Raw genomic sequence first — 12001 nt, 5'->3', positions numbered from 1 at the left:
AGTTCTTTAGAATGTTCCGCAATGTTGTCGGCATGTATATTTAAAACAATAAATCAAATTCAAAATGTTCATCTGGAAAAGCAGCCAAGGCACAACGATTTACAAATGATTCTATGGGGTCCCCTCCTAAAACCCAATAATTACATTTAATGTAGGTTTGAAGTATTTTATTTTAGTATTTCTGAATTGTTCAGATCTTCAGAAAATGACATTTGCGTGCACTTTGTCCCTTGAACCTGTTGAAAGGAAGTAAAAGAATGCAAAAGTATGTTAGAATCCAATCTTTTTTGTACAAATAGCCAAGGTGCACAAATGTTTACTGCAGTAAATGTTCTATTTTTCACTGTCCTTGAATTATTCCCCCCCTTTTTTTTTTTTTTGCTCCCACGATAGGAGATACAATTCTCTGTAAAAGTATTACAACAACAACAACGAGCAGCAGACATGAGCAAACAACAAAAGGCCCCGTCGGGGCATGTCAAATTGTCAGCCATTTGAGAAAGGGTTGATTTTTTAGGGGACTTCGTGGTCCGCAAAGGTCATCGACGAGAAACTGCGGCTTGTGGCGACGATTCTTTTTCCAGATTTGTCACACGGAGCTGAGCGTCCGCTTCAAGAGCAACGTCAAACTTCCCCAATTGACTCGAATCCCCCATTTGATCCGTAACACGAAGCTTTTTCTTCACTTCAATGAAGTTCGAGTCAAAAAAGTCTTTGACATGTCGCAGGCGTAAATGTTGAAAATATAGAAGGAAAGCATTTGTCGCAGGGCCCAATTTGATTTCACGGCTCAAAATGGCTGACCTCCTGGCCGATTTCCTTTCTGCGTGATTGCGACTTTTTTGTTCTTGTTGCCATTGAGATGCTCAGATGATTTCATCCAAAACTGTCAAAATGGCTGACTTCCTGTTCAATTTTGGGTTCAGGTCCTCGAGACCTCTTTTGTGCATCCCGTTCGCCAAATTCTGCGCCCGTCAGTGCAACTCCAGTTTTTCGCGTCCCTGGAATTCGCCCTAAACTTTCGCTGGAATTTCTGGTTTATGCCGCTTCCCGTCCCGATAGACGCGTTCGCCAAATTCCGAGTCTCTCGGTCTATTTTTTAGCATGAAAATACCAGCTGTGGAATTCCTCCAAAAAGGGGGGGGGGGGGGGGGCGATGTTTTGGGACCTTTCCTGAAGGAGTTTAGCGGCATCTGTGATTGACTTGCGCAAGACTTGGCGACTGGAGCGCCTCCTTGAGCCGTAAAGACCACTTTGGAGGTCCCAGAGGGAAGCTGCCCAGAGGCCATAAAGTTGCCCCCGCGCTCGGCTTAATTGCTGTCACATGTAACCTTACCTGGCGGCCAATTAGGCCCCCCCCCCCCCACTCCCACTCGCTATGAGGGGGATTGGCTGACCGGGTCCGCCTCTCCAGGACTTCGCAGGCCAATAATTCAAGCGAAAGGCGACACGATCGAGTTGGTGGGACAGAAAAGCAGCTCGCGAGACCGGGAGCGGCTCGCTCCGAGTGACGCACGCGACGGGTCGACTTTGGTCCGCGGGCCCGGGAGAACCGCTGAGACGAAAAGATTTGGGGGCCCAAATGTCTGACATTTTGTCAGCGATCGAGGAAAAAGTGGCGAAATCGCAGGGCAATGAAAACTGACCAAGCGCAACCTGAACGTCGAGCGGATTCTTGATGCTAACGTGAACGCGAGCTACAACAATTTACAGATTCTCCAAATTTTCTTTTTCTTGATGTCGTACGTTCACGACTTTTCGATGTTTTTGCTTTGGCTTTTTAGCCACGGGTGCAATTTTTTCTTCTGCTTTGTCTGTTTTTTCTTCTACGAAGTCTCGCTGCATTTTTCATTTTTGACTGTTTCGTCGGCAACGTCGCTTGTTGCCGCCGAACCCCGCGCGCTCGGCTGCGTGGTGGGCTTGAACCGAACGCCGACCCGCTAACTGCAAGTGTGACCTCGAGTCTCAGCCATGGAAAACTTTGCCCTCAGCCCCCGACACAAACTGCGACACTAAAACTTTAACGCCGAGCCTCGCTGTTCCCAACGACATCTTCAGTGAATGTTTGGCGCCTGTGATGGATGGCGAGCTGGGCGGGGCTTTTGTAGACGCCACCGCTACCGCGAGTGTTGTGCTACGGCGGGGTGGGGTGTAAACATGACTGGACCGGATGGCCTGGCAAACGTGGCGGCCGTCCGCTAATTTACGGTGGCGTTTCCCGACAGCTGGAGTTAAGGGGCCGTGGAAGAGGGGGACAGGGACGGGGGGGGGGGGGGGGGTCGCCCTCTAGATGAAGTCAGGTATGTAACCTGAGTGTGTTACACAAATACCCAAATAACCCCAAAAATCAGAATGACCTGCTTGCTCACAGCTTTACGTCCGGAGGTTCCGACGGCGGTCAATCGGAGGCGTATGACCACCCGCCTGGACGCCCCCCCCCACCTTCACGTAGCCTCCTTGCCTACAACACTAGTTAGCATGTGCGACGTGCCAGATGAAGCCAAGATGTGACCCAGTATCAAACGACCGCAATTCAGAATCCGGATGCTCTTGATTTGCCACGTGCAGCGCGTACGTCCCAAGACTCACGAGCGATTTGGGCCCCTCCAGGGCCGCGGAAAACGAGCCACTATGACAAATTCCGACATCATCAAGTGATATCACGTGTCTAGTAGTTTGTAACACTGATCAAACAATTGTGAATTCCGATTTAGGCCATTGAGGAAGGCGATGATGAAGGGAATTTTCCGTTGCTCTTTTGATGATGAAATGGAAGAAAGGTCGGAAATCATCCACCCATCCAACCATCTTCTCCCGAATATCCAAAGTCAGGTCGGGGGTGGCAGCACCTTTCGCAGGGACGCCAAGCCACTTCTTCCAGCTCTTCCGGAGGGGTCGCCTCGGGATCCCCCGGCCAGCCGAGAGACGTCGTCCCCGGTGGTACGTGCCCGGAACGCCTCACCAGGAAGGAGATGGCCCAGCCGCCTCATCTGGCTCCTCTCAATGCAGAGGAGCAGCGGCTCGACGTTGAGCCCCTCGCGGATGACCGAGCTTCTTCTGACCCCTTCTCTAAGGGAGAACCGAATTTGTCAAACGTCTTCAGACTGCTCTAAATGGCGACGGCACTCGGCATTATAAATGCAGTAGTAGTCCGGATGTGGCCACGGGCCCTCGAGTTTGAGACCTGTCCACGAGGAAAACCCGCATAGCGCTGGTGGCACGAACTTTTTGAAGGCGCCTGCGACTTATTGCGGTCGCGGGCAGGCCTCGGCTTTCACGTGGCGGCGTTTCCTCGGCACGTGTGCCGCCGTTTAGTCGGCCGTCCGCGTTTCCTCGGGTCGGATTGGGGTTGATTAAGAGGTTAACGGTGGCGAAGCGCAGGCAAGATTTATCTTTTCCTGCTCTGACCCCCGCTTTGGGTCTGGGTCTGGGGGGGGGGGGGGTCGGTGGTCTTCCCCAGGATTTATTTGCTTATTTGTTTATCCGGTGCCATCTGCCGACTCAGCGCTCAGGACGCCGGCGAAGACTCCGGCCGGTCTCCTGACCCGTGACACTTGGCAGCAGATTTGCCACCCGGCACACCCCCCCCCCCACATTTTTTTTTTGGCAATGATGGTGTTTGTCCTAATAGCTTCCTGACGCTTTGGCTTAAGCGCTGTAAATAGCGAGTAGCTTTTCCTCCGAGCCCAGCGTAAACGCCGCCAACGCGTTTTGCTGTGATTGGAAATTGGAATCTGCTGTAGCAGTCAATAAAAAATATTTTGTATCTCATGATCGTCTGGCACAAAACCGAGTTGGCAGTTACACCAAGTCAGTTCCAGCTCGCTACCACCAAGTGTACATTTTGTTTTACAACAATACTCAAGTATGTATCCATACATATTGTTGAGCAAGATTTGATGTGGTTTCTGCCAAAAGTGGGAAACACCAACACAGTGCGGCATTTTTGACGTGTGGCCGTGGCCGCAATGGCCCTTCGTCAAAAACCAAAACCATTTTGTTCTCTATTATTTGAAGGGAAAACTTATTTTTTTCCAGAAAGACGGGCAGAAACAACATCGAGGCAAGAATTTCCGTCGTCCTGACATCCAAAAATCCAACCGCGGTCGCAAAGATTTGTGCGGCCCGACCGAAACTGAAGATCGGCCCGCGACGGTTGCGGATGTGCCGGGCTCAGATCACGCAGCCGACCTCTTGCCGATGCGGCAAGGTCGTCGGAGACCCCCTGCCCCGAATCGAGACCCCCGCACTAAGAAGACCAAAAAACCCACCTGCCGGGCACAAAATACTGATCCAAAAAAGGAAAATGCCAGCACGAGACGCGGCGAGGCACCCAACGAAGAATACGACAGAATCTCTCGCTGAGCTCAGATTTTGGTGTTCATTTGTACTCGTTTTTTTGCAGCGGTTGCCTGACGACTGTGGCGCTGGTGGGAAAACGTCTCGCTTGTTCCTTGAGCTTCGTTTATTTGTCTAGCTGGCCGCCGTGGTCTGGTCCCATCTGCCGAGTCAGCACTGAGGACGCCGGCGACGGCCCCGGCCGGTCTCCTGACCTGTGACACTTGGCGGCAGATTCGAACCCCCCTACCAAAAAAAAAATAAATGCTTGTTTTCATGACGTGTCTTTTTTTTTTTCCGGCCCTCGTTTGGAGGAATGATGGCGTTTGTCCTAATTGCTTCCTGACGCTTTGGATTTATCGCCGTTGATTTCCTGGTTTTCCGCGAAGGCTTCGGGGCCGCCCCCGTTAAATCATTTCACGGAGGAACTCGCTGGTGTTTTCTTTGAGTCCATCGCAATCAATTTATTACGGCAGGCGGTAGTCTATTTGGACTGGCGCTGGCGCCATCGGAACATCCATCTTCTTCGCTCTATTTACTCGGCTAATTTGGGATTCTCACGTCCTTGCTTGGGAATTCTTCCTCCTTGTGAGTTTTTCTGGCCCGCACAAACTGGTGGAAATTTACGTTTGGAGATGGGTGGCGGCAGCGGGTCCCAAAGCACCGTCTGCCCTGGAATTCGGGGGGGGGGGGGGGGATCCAGTCAGTCTGACTCGAGAACTTCCAGAACTGTAACTCTGTGTGTTTGCGGGACGTCTCGGTGTTCGTCGACTGGACCAGGAAGTCGAGTTGAACTAGAGAGGACGTCAACTTCGGTTCATGGGCAGAAGCACCAAAAAGCCATGGCTGGAAAGACACTTTCATTTTGCTGATTTCTTTCAAATTCAAGATGACCGACGGAATGAGAGCAGCCTTTTATATTTTTGCAATTTCACTGAAGAAAAAGGCATTTTTGACAAATGTCTAAGATGAGAAGTGTCAAGAGGCAACCCTGGAAAAGACGCTAGTCAGCCATTTTGCTTTGAAGCAGCCGTTTCTGGATCATTTTGGTCGTTTCCAGGTGTCGTTCAAAAGCAAACTCGTCTGAATGTTCTCGTCCGATTGCTACAGAATTTGAACCAGAAAATCTCTTGGACAGTAGATTTGTCCGAGTATCTTCCATCTTGGGTAGTTTCAAAAACCAATGCCTGAAAACAAACAGAAAGGGAGTCTTTGTGGTTTGAAGGTTTGCTTTGAAGGGTTTCCAGGTGTCCTGGAAAAGCACATCCATCCGAACGTTCTTGTTTGTGACAGAATTTGAACCGTCGACAACATCTCCCGGACATTGGGTTCATCGGCTTGTCAATTGTAAGACAATCAATGGCCATTTTGCTGTGAAATGGCCACCTCAGCTGCATCTTGGTCGTTTCCAGGGATCCTTCAAAGACCAACTCGTCCCCCAAATGTCATCCAACTCCTTCCAAATTTGGAGGACGCGCACCAGACACTAAATGGTGACCAACTGCGATCCCACCACGGCGGCAAACTTTGACGACTCGCCGTAAAACTTCCAACCCCGACCCAAGCCAACTTGCCGTGGAATGCTTTCGAGTCCCAAAAATTCCAGGCGACTCTGAAGGCGTCGTGTGCACGCACGCCCGGCGGGCCGCGTGCGCTCTCGCGCCTCGTGTGTAAGACGGTTTGTCGGCGGGAGGGGGGGGCTATACAGGGAAAGCTATGCGGCTGGCTCGCATGACCTGACATGTCTCTGAAGCTGGAGGGGGTCTTGACCTTTCACCTCACGCTCCAAAACTAGCAAGATGAAAAAAGAAGTGGGGGAGAGAAGGGCGCCGGGGGGGTTCACCTTTAAACAAGGGCTTCTGTTTCCCCCACGACAGGAATGTCACTTGCATAAAAATCTATCTATCTATCTATCTATCTATCTATATCTATCTATCTATCTATCTATCTATCTATCTATCTATCTATCTATCTATCTATCTATCTATCTATCTATCTATCTATCTATCTGTCTGTCTGTCTATCTATCTATCTATCTATCTATCTGTCTGTCTGTCTGTCTGTCTGTCTGTCTGTCTGTCTATCTATCTATCTATCTATCTATCTATCTATCTATCTATCTATCTATCTATCTATCTATCTATCTATCTATCTATCTATCTATCTATCTATCTATCTATCTATCTATCTATCTATCTATCTATCTATCTATCTATCCGTCTGTCCGTCTATCTATCTATCTATCTAGTCTAATCTAATCTGTTTTGTTTTGTTTTGTTTTTTCCCCACGTCCTGCAACATCAGGAGAGTTTGGACGGCTGCCCGACTCGGCCCGGGAGAAAAGCCCTTAATCCGTCCCGGCCGCATGCAAGGACTCTTTGGACTTGATGACTTCACTGTCGACTCTCAGCACAACTCTCAGTCGAAAGCGACATTTCCACCTGGTGGGAAATCTGATGTGACAGAATTTGCGCCCACGAAGTCGAAGGACTCCGTGCGATTCTGGACATGCGCTGACCACGTTCAAATATGGTTTTTATTATCCACGAACAATTGACACCCAAGACTTGCTGACTAAGATTTCTGCTGTTCCAGTAGTTTCTAATTATTCACACCAAGTTTGGAATCCACAAAGTGTATTTTGTACTTATTACTTGTGTCAACAACCACTTGATCGCTAACTTCTTTGACACTAAGTGAGCGTCAAAGTCCCTCCTCAAGCCGAGCCAAGAGCGTTTGCTGCCCCCCCCCCCAGCCCCCCCAGCCCCCCCCATCAGCTCCCGCGATTACGTTAACGAAACGTCGGCCGCCCGCTCTTGCACGTCCCATTTGTGGAAGTCCCGCACGATCGCGCCGGGGGACTAATCGGCACCTCGATGAGGGTTTTCGGACGCGGACGTCAGATCGGATCAGCGCTAAGCCCGTCGGCCGTGACGTCCTCCGCTGGAATTTCCGAGCGGGACACGACGGTCCAGAGGGCTCACCGTTGCCAGGTTTGGGGGATTTCATTTCCAACTCGGCAACATGAAATTTGCCCGAAAAGACAAACGTGGTCCACCATTTTGGCTCAGTAGCAACCTCGAGATTATTTTGGACTTCAGCCCCCAATTTGATATGGCAACCCGCAAATTCTCTCTTGGATAAACGAACAAAAAGTGGAGCGGGGGCCGGGGGGGCGGGGGGCCGGGCGTCACTCCACTTCACGCCTTTGCCGCCGCCGGCACCCAGGTGGACTCCTCTCGCTGCGAAATGTCTACGGAGTGGAAAAAGGCCACATTCCCCTCCCTCCAGTTAAAAACTCAGACGGTGGTCTTTAACACATTCTCCTGCTCCCCCTCCCCAATAAAAACCTCTGACCAACAATTGACCTTTTTTTTTTTTTTTTTTGGCCGGGACGCCGAACGGCAAAGGCGACGGCGGCCGGCAGCTGCCGGTTTTGGGATCGGGGGGAGGGGGGCTCCGGGGTGAAGGGGGGTCAGAGTACTGCTAAAGTCATCGCATTGCTTCCCCCCTTCAAAGGCTGCGCAGTGACGTCCGTACACCTTTTGGACGACCCCCCCCCCCCCCACTTTTGGGCTCTGCTTTTCCCTGGCTCTCAGGGGTCAAAACAGCCGAGGGTTAATTAAGTGATACCAGGTGTCGGCCACAGAGAGGCAGCCCCCCCCCCCCCCCCCCCCGCCTTCTTCTTCTTGCTTTACAGCAGGCCCCGTTCCATGGGACATACCCGACAGGGGCTGACATTTTTCGGGGTTCCCACCGGGTCTCGTGAGACGGGAGTGAATTTCACAATTAGTCAGAGGTTCTGACGCAGGAGCTGGCGACGGCGGCAACTGTGACAACGCAGCCGCAGGAACAGGAACAGGAACAGTCACGTCATTGGAAACTTCGGTTCAAATGTTGGCTAAAATAGGATCAATCTTTGCGGGCGGGGGAGCCGCAACCCATCCCCGCGTGAGCCTCTGATGTTGATAGTTCATTAAATATCGCCCAAACGGTGACGAAAAAATTCACATTTTGTCCAGTCGTTAACTCGATGTCTGTCCTCGCAAGCAGAAGCATGCTAACTCGGCGCCACGTTCAGTTCACCGACTCGTCCGTCAAATCAAATTCACATCCGATCGCATTCCGATATCGTCGCGGCGACGCGGTCGACCGAAAGGCGTAAAACTGACACCGATTCAAACGATAACGGCGGCGCCGCGACGAGCAACGGGAGGAGGCAACGATTTGCAACAGCGTGTCGTAGCTACGCTGCGGTTGCCTTGCCAAGACTTGCATCAGCTCCGACCGTCTGCGAGGACATCAAAGCACCTGAATGTGATTGGATTGAGCGAGCGACTAAACGTGATTGGGCGGATGTGTCTGGGGGCGGGGCCAAGAATGAACACGCTAGCCGGATGTTTTGTTTTCGACTGTACAAGAGAACGTTTAATGAACTTGCTGATGGCTTAGCGTTGGCAGATCCCTTTTCAGATGGGCGTGCAGAGCACTTTTTTCCTTTTTTTTTCTTGTTATATTTGAGGTCTCATTTTTGTTAAAATATTTCCCTACGCTTTAGACGGAACTGCCGGTTCGCTCGGCGGGTACTCGACCCCAATCTATAAGAGCCTCTCGGGAGCGGCAGAGTTGGCACGTCGACTAGTAAACAAGTCGGTTTCGCTCCCAGTAAAAACACAGGAACAATGACGGCGTCAGAATCTGCAACGTAGCGGCGTCGCTCTGGGCCGCTGATGGTGTAGCGGTCCACTCGCCCGATTTTGGTGCAGGCATCGTGGGTTCAGTTCCCACTCAGTGACGATGCGACCAGTTCAGGGTGTAGTCTGCCTTTCGCCCAAAGTCAGCCAGGATAGGCTACGGCGCCCCACGACCCAAACCAGCGCAAGCGCTGTTGGAAATGAGTGGGTGGCACCACACTGCCTCTCACAGGTCGGTTTGTATACTACAACACCGCAAGCTCGATGGGGCGAGATTTCTGCTTTTTGGGGGACAAGACTGCTTCTTCTTTCTCTTCTGTCGTTTTATTTTCATCCTGGCACCGTAAGCTTCTTCTTCTACTCCCGCTTTGTATTTTTATCCTGTGACTCCACGCTGCCTCCCACAGGTCAGTCCGGGAAGCGGGCGCGCCCTCGCTCGGCCGCTCCACAAATGTGGACCTGCAAGTGTAGGGTGTGTTTGCACACACGCGTCTTGACTAAATGTGCCAGCAGAATTTCCGGTTTGTTTGGTTTTTTGGTGGGTATTCTGTAGCCCAGCTTGAATGGCAGCGCAGCTCTAAAGGGGCCTCCGGGACAATGTGGGGTTAACCGAGCCGACAAAGTGGCTGATGGAGGAAAGGGGGGGGGGGCCGCAAACGGAGAGAGAGAGAGCTCAAATCCCGCCAATGGATCAACGGACGCACGCATTGACTGGTCGCAAAGCGCAAAAAAAAAAAAAATTATCTATAGCGCATTTTTGGAAAAAATATCACCACAGCTGTCACAAAAAGTGCTGCACATATTTGGTCTTTTGTCGATGAGAGCGATCGGAACGCAAACCGACAACTGGCGTCGGTCCCGTAAAACATTGCGAAAAAAACATGACAAAAATTGTGGATCTGAGCTGAGGTCTCGTGAGATTAACGCACTGCATAAGATCACATCCAAATTGATCACATGATGCGGAAATTGTATTTTTTAAATGAAGTCGCTCGCAGTTGGGAACAAACAAACCAGGGTTCACATTCACACCTGTGGAAATTTTTTGTCAAATAAAGAGCCGCGCGTCCGAGGCAAGACTCGAACCCAAACGCAATCCGTCGGTCATTTCCCCGCGCTCGTATCGCTAACCCTAACCGCATTCTGAGCGTCCAATCGCTTTGTGAGGAAAGGTCGTCGGGAGCGCGAACGGGAGGCGGGACGTTTGCAAAACAGCCGCACCTTTTTGAGCGCGAGGCGCCAAATGAAGCGCTTCCTAATTAACGCTAATTAAGGTCTTAAGCGACAAGCGGAGGGGCCGAGAGGCCGGATAATCCCCAGTTTACGCCCCCCCCCCCCCCCCCTTTCGGCTCGGAACCCCCGCTGGCCGTTTCTCGCCTGGCATAGAAAGGCCGCATTGTTAGCCGGGGGACTTGGCATCAAAGATACGAGCCCCCTCTTGGCAAATGAGTGGCCTCCATTATGCGCCGGGGGTGGGGGTGGGGGGGGGGGTGTTCGGGTTTGAAGGGGTCAAGTCCCACGTTTTACGCGGCTCCGGGCCATCCATCAATCCATCAATGACCCGTTTGCTCTCTTGTGTGAGCCGCGACCGGGATAAGAAAGAAAGAAATTACAGTTAGCCGTGGGTGCCGCTCTCCTCGGGCGGAAACTTTCTTTGCATAGCAACGTTCCAAATCATACTCCCCGAGAAAATGACATTTTTAGTTTCCGTTCAATTGTGCGTCGGACGTCTTCTCGTTCCGTGAAAAACCAAAACCGCGTCGGTCCACCTTTTCGTAATCGCTGCACTCAGAGGCGGGGGCGGATCAAATTTCTGAGGTCTTAAAGCCCCAAACCCAAAACCTTCAAAAATGCTGCTGAAACAAACCACTTTTCTGCTAAAATGAAAAGAACAAATCCCTTTTCACGAGAAACACAAAGCGGATTCACTTTGTTGACGTGAGCGGGCCCCGTAAACCGATTTGGCGGGCCGGCCCTGGCCCCGCGACTGCGAGTTTGACACCCGCGGGCCTCGAGAATCCGTTTCTTGTTCTTTGCGGTCCGGGCGGGCACAGGAAGCGGAGTCGTGCGTCGGCAGCAGTGGGGAGAACAAACGCTTCTCTCACAGGAGGTCAAAGAGGCGACGGAGACGCACAAAACGTTTCTTGTGCGTCCGCCGTTTCTGTATGCAAATGAGCGGCAACGCGTGACGCTCACATGCAACGTCGCCAACGACTCGCCGCAAAGCGGGGAAACGACACCACACGCGCAGGATTTATCTGAATTGTGTCGTGTAGCGGCATTCTTCTCATCTTTCTTCAAATCGAGTCCATTTTCAAAATCTTTTATTTCGTTTGCATCCTTCACTTTCCGCCTTTTCACTTCCAAAAGTTGGATTCAAGTTAATTGGATAGTTTTTATTTACGGAATCATAAAATACAAAAGTGAAAGGTCAGAAGTGCAAAATCGTATTTGGGAGAAAGGACATTTTTCCGTCCGTCCATTTTCCAAGCCGCTTATCCTCACAGGGGACCCAGCTAACTTTGGCCGCAAATCAAACTAGCGCCCGCCATTTGCGGGGCACATATCAACACCATCGCTGATCGGGAATTGAACCCACGATCCCAACAGCAAAGTCAGCCACGTGTAATTTGCAGATATTGGTGCCTTCAAAAGTTGAATTTATGAATCGTTCCAGTGTTAAAGTTCATTGAAAAGAAACAAAAACGCACAGTAATTGATCCAGTTGTGGATCAGATTCAAACTGAGGCTGCGCGAACTCCATCATCCATATTTGGTGGCCCGCAGGCTCCGATTTTGTCTTTGGAGGTCAAATTTCAAAGTCGTTCGCTATCGACGACAACGACGGAGAAAATTTACGGCAGCGTCAAAGAAGGGGAAAACATTTGTCATCGCTTTCGTTGGGGCCACATCGACCAGCCAATGACGACGGGACACGACCAACGCGAGTTACGGCCCAAATCGGGCAA

Source organism: Syngnathoides biaculeatus, chromosome 5 (assembly GCF_019802595.1).
Source record: "Syngnathoides biaculeatus isolate LvHL_M chromosome 5, ASM1980259v1, whole genome shotgun sequence".
Lineage (NCBI taxonomy): Eukaryota > Metazoa > Chordata > Actinopteri > Syngnathiformes > Syngnathidae > Syngnathoides > Syngnathoides biaculeatus.
Note: the sequence above shows the minus strand (reverse complement) of the source record.